The sequence below is a fragment of the Aphidius gifuensis genome, linkage group LG1 (genome assembly GCF_014905175.1).
Source record: "Aphidius gifuensis isolate YNYX2018 linkage group LG1, ASM1490517v1, whole genome shotgun sequence".
NCBI lineage: Eukaryota > Metazoa > Arthropoda > Insecta > Hymenoptera > Braconidae > Aphidius > Aphidius gifuensis.
The window spans coordinates 22,877,291-22,887,000 of record NC_057788.1 but is presented as its reverse complement, the minus strand read 5'-3'; the positions used below and the strand labels follow the sequence as shown (position 1 = coordinate 22,887,000).

The following is a 9,710-nucleotide window of genomic DNA, read 5'->3' as shown; positions in this document are numbered from 1 at the left end:
ACGCATATTTTGACTTATCAGTAGCTCCTGAAACTTCTAACTGGACTAATTTACTAGTATTATTTTCTTTTTTGTTATCTGTGTAATATTAAAAATAGCTTCAAAAATGAAAATGAATCATTTTCCAAAAACAATTTTTTAATCATCTATTAAAATTTAAATATTATTTAAAAAATAAATAAATAAAATTGAATATTATTTAAAACTGATGCTTTTTAAAATTATTGATATTTTTGCATCTATGGTTTTTTTCTTTTCCATAATAACCTCATATATTTTTTACCCAATCAACATAATTATTTCAATAACTATCGTTCTTAAATAATTAAATTAAGTATTATGATAAACACGACTGCGCAAGCGGACCTGTAGTCTCGTAACAAATAAAAATTATATTAAATAAATAATTTGAAGACTTGAAAAATGATCACTGAGTCACTTTCATTTGAAATCGTAAAATCTATAAATAAATAATAATTTTTTATTTCATTTATGATTATATACTTATTGAATTTTTTATGACTTTTTCAATGCTTTCAATTACAGCTGATGAACTTGTACTTGATAATAGTCGTAATAGAAAAATAAAAAAAAATAAAAACATATGAATAAAATTATAATACAGAGTAAGGCATATTAATAAAAAAAAAAAAGGATATTTAATTTTGCCAGGAAATAAAAATAGGCTAAACCTATCGAGTAAACGCAAAAAAAAAATCTGGTTTTAACGAATGTAAATTTAAAAGGAAAAAAATTCTATTCATTTGGAATTCAAAAATGAAATTTAAAAATAGAAGCTTTTAAAATTACGTAGAAATTTTATGACTACAATAATTTATCAAAATTGTAATTTACTATTTTTTATGTCAACACATTATTAATTATTCATATAAGACTTGAAAATAAAAACACGAAGAATATGCTAAAATTTTATATACTACATCTAAATTTTCTGGTTCTAGAATATCCTGATAAAAAAAATTTCACAAGCTAACATCATAAAATTCACCTGCACTCTTAACAAATTTTTTTTTTTCAATTCTTTTTTTTATTTTTTTTTTTGTGATGCTCATAGCAGTGCTCATGCACATCTGTCTAATACCTGCACTTTCCCACCTTCACGCTCTCGCTCCTCTGAATTTCAAGAAGGAAAAAGAAAAAAAATTTCATTTTTCCTTTTTTTTTTTCGTAACAAAGAAAAAAATAATAAAGTTTTTTTTAGCATTTTTCTATTATGTAGTATTATCATTTGTTTGATATTTTATAAATTTATTTATATAAATGAGAATTTTTTCATATTTTTGGATCAGTATGAGGTTTTTTTTTATTTTTCATATCGAATTCAATTTCATAACATCACATGAAGGTTGTGTCAACTAATATCTAATGTGTTAAAAAAAAAAAAAAAAGCTAAAAAACTATAAATTGCAAAAACCGCAAAAAAAAAAAATATATGGATCACGAGGTGCAAGTTGCGTGTTGGAAAGTTGCATATAGGTGGACTTGGTCCCTGTCAAGTTTGTGGCCTTCTCACTTGCTCTTTCATTCTCTGATGCAAAATTGAATGGCGCGCGCGCATCTTAAATGTATACACCATGATTATGTTGATACGTGTGATTGCAAGTAAATGCTGTAATATGTGTTGGTTGAAATTTTGTCTGGTGGGAGCAGAGCAACGAAATGCGCGGTCATCAGTTTCGTCTGTCAAACGAGTAGTAGTCGACCCCGAGACACCGGTGAAACACAGATTTTTCTACTTTTAAATTTTGCTCTATATAAATTTTTTTTTTATATTTTTCATATCATTCAATAAAACAGCTAATATTTATTATTTATCTCATTTTATATTAATTTTAATTCACACAAAAATTAGTTTTATTATTAAAAAAAAACAAAAAAAAAAGAAGCAAAATTTTCTAGTGTTATTTGTGTGTTAATTGTGAATTGTTTTTATAGTTGAAAAAAATATTTAAAATATTATTTTTATGACATGGAAAAACACGTGTTATTTATCAAAAAATAATACTCCAATTTTATTAAACTGGAAGCTGGAATTATTCTGGACAGCTGATTTTCTTTATTGCAGGTCAGTTTCTTGTCATGTTTTTCTCTTTAAAAATTTACTTTTTTTTCTATTTTATTTATTTATGTTTTATTTATATTTTATTCTATTATCTATACTTGAAATAATAATATAAGAAATTATGATAAACTTTGTTGACATTTCTTTTGTTGAAATAAATTGTGTAGGATTTGAATTAATGGTAGTTGGACAACAGTGTCATACATATATCAAGTTGTCACTGAAATTAAATTATTATTGTCGTCAAAATAATGACAAACAATTGTCCAAAGATATGACTATGTATACAACATATTATGTTTTTGAAAAAATAAAAAAAAATATTTATATATATTATTTATTGACCTTGTCTCGAGGTCTTTTCTTTTCAACCGGTTTTATATTTTTCTTCTTAATAATTGACCATTTCAAAATTATTATATCAAATATCGCATAATATAATATGTCAAGTTACAATTTATTAATAAAAAATTAATTTCTTGGCTCATGACAATTTAATTTTAATAGATGAAAAATTGTAAATGTTACTTTTTAATTCATAATTATACATTAATCAATTTATTTCATTCAACTCATATAACTCATTAACTTTTATTTATTCAACGAAATAATAAATGCATCATTAATTGTCAAATAATATGTATCGCAAAATCAGGGAAATTAAATATGCCAGATGAAACTGGTCCAACATAATATGAAAATAATATAATATTGAATTGCTAAACTCAATTATTAATGACAATAAATATATCTAATTTATATTAAATTATTTAAAAATAATATAATAATCTCTCGTTTATCAAAAATATTATTTAAAAAATATTTATTATTTTTTTTTTCCTACAAGTATATTTATTTATTTTTATTCCGATTTTATGATGAATACATTTTCTTGAGTTAATTGTTCAAAAATACCTTGAAACTCATTATATCTTGAATTATTATTTTTTTTTTTTAATGAATTCATCAGTTCGTTAATTGTGAAATAATACTGTTAATGTATTTTCAATTGCCTGGACTTGAAAAAACTATTTTAATTATAAAACTATTTTTTTTTCTTTTTAATTATTCAAATAGCTTTTTTTTTTTGCTCGTATTTTGTTATATAAATTGTCATGAGAATCATCCTTTTGTGTTGAAATTCCCGAATCGAAGCACTGGTACATGGAAACAAAAGATATAACCCCTTACTTTACTCTACTAATACTCGTGTTTCATTGAAATAATTATATGAAAATATTCAACAGAAGACTCAAATTTAGCAGAATGGAAAATATTAAATTCATGAAAATCATAATTATTTGTATAAATACACAAATATATACTCATTCTTTGTAAAAAGAAATAACTAATCAAATATTATTTTTTTAAAATAAATATACAAAGTAAATTGTTGACTAATTAATTACTGATAAAATATTTATATATTGAACTCATAAAATTTACAAAAGAGAAATCAAATGATAAAATCAAAGAAGAGTAAAGCTATATTTGATTTATCATTATTTTTTTTCTCATTGATATGGTAATCCACTAATTTGTGCATGACAAACAAATATTCAAAACAATGATAACGTGACATATCTATTAACCTATTAGCAAATGGTGAAATTAGCAATTCAATAAATTATCTATATAATGGCTTTCCGGTTTATTTAGTTGTTTACTTTTGTTTTCTTTTTACGCACTTGATTTTTCACTGATAAATAAAACCTCAGTGACATAAATACATACTGACATACACTAAAAGTAAATAGATTTTAAAATTAAATTGATATTTAAAGTAATAGATTTTTTTTTTAAACAAATTTTCATCTCAAAAGTAGTCACGTAATGATTTATTTATTTATTTATTTTTATTCAAAGCAAAATATGATTTTTTTTTCATTTTCAATTTTCATCGATCATGTCATGTGATATGACACACACACACAAAAACATAGTCGTAAATAAAACTTATGTAACTGTTTGGCCAAGAGGCGATAATTTGTTGCTCAACAAAAAGAACAGCATAGATATATTGTTCCTTTTGTTAAACAAATTCAAAAGATAGGAAAAAAAAAAAACTGTATTACTATTTTCAAAAAGATTTTTAGATATGCAATGCTTTTCATTGATATGAAAAAAATAAATAATAATGCGTATATATAACATAGAAAATTTAAACATGTAATATTCAAATAATTGAAAAATTTTCATTTAATTTTCTGGTTTAAATTTTTTAATAAAATTTAAATGGTATATGTTAGTCTTGCATTTTTCATTAAATTGTTTTTCTTTCATTCAAAAATGCTGATAGAAAAGTATACACTGAGTAGTTTTTATTTTTTACAACAACAAGTAGCTGTATATGTTTGTTTAATGCACTATCCACCTCAACAGAATATCTTAAATATTTTTTTCAATAATTAACATACAAACTTTGTTCCAGTTTGTATCTATAAAGGTGCTTTTAAAAACCCCAAGATTTTAATACCGTTTTTACATAACTAATTTAATAATGGTTAAAATAAACAATTAAATTTTTTTATAATAATTAAATAAATGATGGAAAATTATCTGTGCAACAAATGTAAATCAGTGAGGGGACAAAAAAACTAAATTAATTCAGCGTCATAATAAAAATAAATGTATAACTTGATGTAGATCAAGCATGGCAAAATGACGTTTTTTTTCCATCGCTACTTCCTACATTTTTTTTTTTTTCTTTTTTTTAATTATTATTATGTTCTAGCAAGCTTGTTGTATTATAAAAAAAAGTATACTTGTTTATAAAAAAATCAATAATATTCATCATGAAAATAATAATTGTACACGATTTTTTGTACTTTGTAAAGTTATAAAATACATATCGTGTAAAAAAAAATTGATCCATATATATCATCTCATCAAAACACATACACACGGTTATGCAAATATTTACCTTAGACTTTGAAACTTTGAACACAATCTTCAACATCGTATTCAATTGCCAGATTAATTTATTACGAGATGCTGAGTATAAAATTATAAATTTTGTATATGTTTTTTTTATACTATATATTCATTATTATATATAAAAATTTTAATGATAAAATACCCGGGAAATGAAAAAAAAAAAAAAAAAAGAAAATATATACAAGAAGAGGAAAATTATGAATAAATTTCAATGGATTATTAGAATATATATACAGCGTTAAAACTTATGTACGCCTTAAACTTATTATTATTTTTTGTATAAACTAGAAGCTATTAAATTTATCATCATCCTGTGGGAGAAGTGGAACAAGCTGCTCTATCGTCATTATATATAGGTATAGATATTTTTGCACCTGTGCACACCTGTTTAATATAAGCCATATACTATCACGATTGGATTATGACTCCCAACGGCGCAAAAAAAAAAAATAAATAAATAATAAAAAATTAGAAAAATAAAAATTACAATATATGTAAATATGATAAGATACATAGTGAAAAAAAAGTCTCAAGTATATTCACACGAATGAGAAGAATAGAAGGATATTGTTGAGGAAGAAAAAAAAAAAGAGTATTTAAACCAAACATAAATTCTAGAGAAAAAAAAATTGCACAAAAGGTACATTGCACTCAGAATGTTTTGAGGTATATGAGAAGTTTTTTCGATAACCAGTCATTATTATTGAAGCCTGCAACTTATAAGTCAATATGCATTATACCTTTTTTTTTTCATTTTTGAAAAAGCATTGAAAAAGCAATAAAGATGAATAGATTTTTTCTTTTTTAAATATTTTAAAATGAATTTAAATGAAATGAGTTATATTCTGTAAATGACAAACTTAAATACAAATAAAATAAAATCTCATTTTGATTATAATTTTAAACTTTTTTTTTTTTTTTTATTCATTATACGAAAGTTAAATTAAATTCTCTTTATCGAGTCATTTGTAATATGAATTTGAGTTTAATTTATTTGATTTTTTAAAAATTAAAAAACTCTGTGATCATGGATTAAAAAATTTAAAAAATTATAAAGTTTTAAATTGTCTCTATTTATCCAACATATTTTTTCTCAATAAGTAAAAGGATTTCAAGGTACTTATCGACCTCTCGACGTTGCCCGAAGAGGAAATGAAAATATAAAAAAAAAAAAACGCAATCCAACTTGGAGCAAGGAGCATGACGTAAAGAGAATTAAGTTGAAGTGGAAAGCACATTTCCGTTTATTTTCCTGCTGGTGTATAGTAAAGCCAAGCAACTTGTACATATATATATCACATAAAAATGTAACAATTTTTATTTTTCACAATAAAAATATCTGATATTAATACAGAATCATATTGATTCAGCTTGAAGCGCTATACAACGACAAAATCTTGGCAATGTTTTACCAGTATTGACTCAGTGTTACAATAAAAGCACACCGCAAACAAAAATTTAAATCAAATTAGTTATTTAGTTTTAAAACAAAGAATCTTATTATTATTTTTATGAAAATTCAATTTAAAAAAAAAAAAAAGATAACACAATATCCGCATTGATTATCAAAGTATTGTGTAAAATTAAGTAAAAGTGAAAACGCGAAAGTATGTAACTATATACAGTTTGTGATTTTATTTATTGTCATTAATTATATTTGCTCAATTAGTGTGTATTTGACACAAACTATTGACGGCACTTTCACAAGTATACAGCAATATATAATCTGATTAATGATACTTCAAGGGATGTGTTGGCAAAATTATGTTGAAAATTTAAAGGATTAAAATATATATATGAGGGGTTAACTTGTCAGTTTTCAATATAATTAAAATATCACAATGGATATTAATTTAATAATTTAATAATAATAGTTAAAATGGAAATTCATTCATTCATTCTTTTGTAATGCGAAAAAAAAAACAAACAATTGTATAAATCATTTTTTAAATTAATGAGATATTTTTTTTCCACGTACAAATATTAATTATTTTATACTTAATTTTTCTAAATAGAATTAATTTAAATTGTTGTAAATGATTAAAATTAATAAATTTGTTTTTACATTTTTTAATTCAGAGGTTAATTATTTATTAATAAATTTAATTTGTTGAAATTGTCTCAATGTAATTAAAAAAAAAAATTAATTATTACAATATATTATTTAATTATAAGAGTATTGTTTTGTTTAGTTTGTTGTTTGTGTGTTATATTGTTGATTATTTTTGATGTGCAGTGGATTGGTTTGAACGATCAATAAACTAGGTATTGAGATAATTAACGCGATTACTGGAGAATCTCGTTCAGGGTTTTGCCAATAATTTGATAGAGAATCTGAGGTTTGTTCAGAGGAATTTGTTGAAATTGTCTCAATGAATTAACCAATATATTACAATAAGAATCTAGTGCTTGAATGCAATAATTACATCTACATGAGAATCTTATTTGCCATTTGATATTACAAATTACCTCACATGAATTTGCATCGTTTACTTTCAGTAAATATACATATACATGAAATATATCAATTTTTTATTGCGGAATTTTTAATTTTAAATATTTCTTTGAATATAAAAAATATATTGATATTATTAAATTGATGAAAAATAAAATCAATAAATTTGAATAAATAAAACTGAAAAATAAATGAAAAACTGCTATTTATGATTCGACTTTTCATTTATTTATTTATTTATTTATTTATATAGATTTAAATTATTATTTTTTTTCAATATATTTATGTGTCATTCTGACTCGATTTAATTTAAAACTGAACACGAAACAATAAGATGGATTGAAAGTTTTTTTCACACAAAATAAAAAATAAAACTTTATGGATAATCGATAATTTATATTTTAAAACAGAAAAAAAAATTAATTCTGGTTTCAACTGGCAACCGACTGATGAAATAAAATCAATATATTCTAAAATTTGAAATTCAATTATTTACATTGAGTATATAATAAATTTACCGATTTCCTAAACTCTTTCATAAATACATTACATACTTAAACCCATATTAAAACTAAAACTCCAATAAAATACTTAACTATTTATTTGAAATATTTGAAAAAAAAAGCCTGTTTTATTTGATAAAATAATGAATAAAAAAAAATTTATAATTCAATTTGTACTTTAATTGAGAACAAAAAAAAAAAAAAAATGATGAAGTAAAAAAAAAAATAAATATATTTGTTGTGCAATGTTACGGTTCTTTTAGCAAATAGCATGTATAGACTTTAATATGACGGAAAACGAGTTATGCAAATTATGTGCGTGATCATAATACTCGAGTTGAGAATAAAATCATCATCTACTTTTATCTCTATACGTCCTCTGTTCCTCATACATATTTCTTTCTTTTTAATTTTTATAAACTATCCAAAAAAAAACTCATATACAAATAATACATCCAACTTAATTAGTTTAATCATCTCAATTTCATTAAAATGTATATAAATTTTTGTGTCATTGACTCATAAAACTATTACTTTTATATCAAAAATTTATTTGTTTTTAATTTTTACCCAATAAATAATTGTATACTGTAATAGCAATTATAATAAAAAATTATTTTTAACAACTGCAATTATTTAAAAGTTATAATTCCCCAAATTTAATTAAAAGTATATTTGCAATGCAAACATTATACTAATAATTAATTTAATTAACTCGAATTCAAACATATAAAATTTTCGTCATTTTGAATGAGAATAATTTTGCAATTTCTGTCAACTGTTGGTATTAACATTTGGCTTCTTCAACTACTCAGTTATTTTTTCTAATGATATGTATACATGAATCATCTATTTTGTAACTTGATATACACATGAAATATCAAAACCTTTGATGTATATGATTGATCATCCATCAATTTCACTTCTCATATCAATTTTCATCTATTTATCGAATTTAATAATTTGTTTATATCATAAAAAAAAGGTTGACTAATATAAATGATAAAGTTTTCATGACAATGATAAAATAGTATGATAATCATAATTTTGATTATAATAGTAAAAAGTAACTGGAAATATAAAGACTGTCATATTTTTCCTCTGTTGAAAAAATTTTTACATTGCTTTTTATATAGCAAACCACTTCTATCTTTTCTTTAGCTACTAAAATTTTTTATATTTTAAATAAACAAATGTTTTACGATGAATAATATATAAATCTGGTAAATGTATACACAGTACTTTTTATTTTTTTTTCTTTTGTGGTGGTTATTTTTTTTTTTCTGGTTTTTGCACAAGATATATTACAATCTACTGATATGAGTAACTAACTTTTGCTTCAAACTTGTTTATGAAAATTTTATGATTATTATATAATTTAAACTTGATACTAAATATCAAACAGCCTTGATGGATTATCATTATTATTATTTTATATTTAACCAATTTAAATTTGATGATATATAATCAGTTAATAATAAATTCATTTTAGTTATATGATACAAGTAATATGTATTTGATAAAAGAGTTATACAAAATCAAATTAAAATCATTGAAAAAATATAGTTTTTTTGTTTATACGAGTCAACGAGATAACTGAAGCACATCAGCCCGGAAATTTGGTGCTATTGAAACCGGAAATACTTGAAAAAAAAAGCGATAATTTTGTAAAATGTTCTTTTTATAAAAATTTGTGGTTTAATAAATATAACGAATTATTTTTTGTCCACCA

General features: G+C 22.4%; 1 protein-coding gene across 1 annotated transcript in view; it reads left to right on the top strand.

Moving 5' to 3' along the window:
* Nucleotides 1-1,717: 1,717 nt before the first annotated feature.
* LOC122853901 (beta-1,4-N-acetylgalactosaminyltransferase bre-4-like) overlaps nucleotides 1,718-9,710 on the top strand; it is a 26,307-nt gene continuing 18,314 nt past the window's right edge. The window contains exons 1-2 of the mRNA XM_044154312.1: nucleotides 1,718-1,736; nucleotides 1,957-2,086. The gene's annotated coding sequence lies outside the window, so the exon portion shown is untranslated. The remainder of the gene's footprint in view (nucleotides 1,737-1,956; nucleotides 2,087-9,710) is intronic.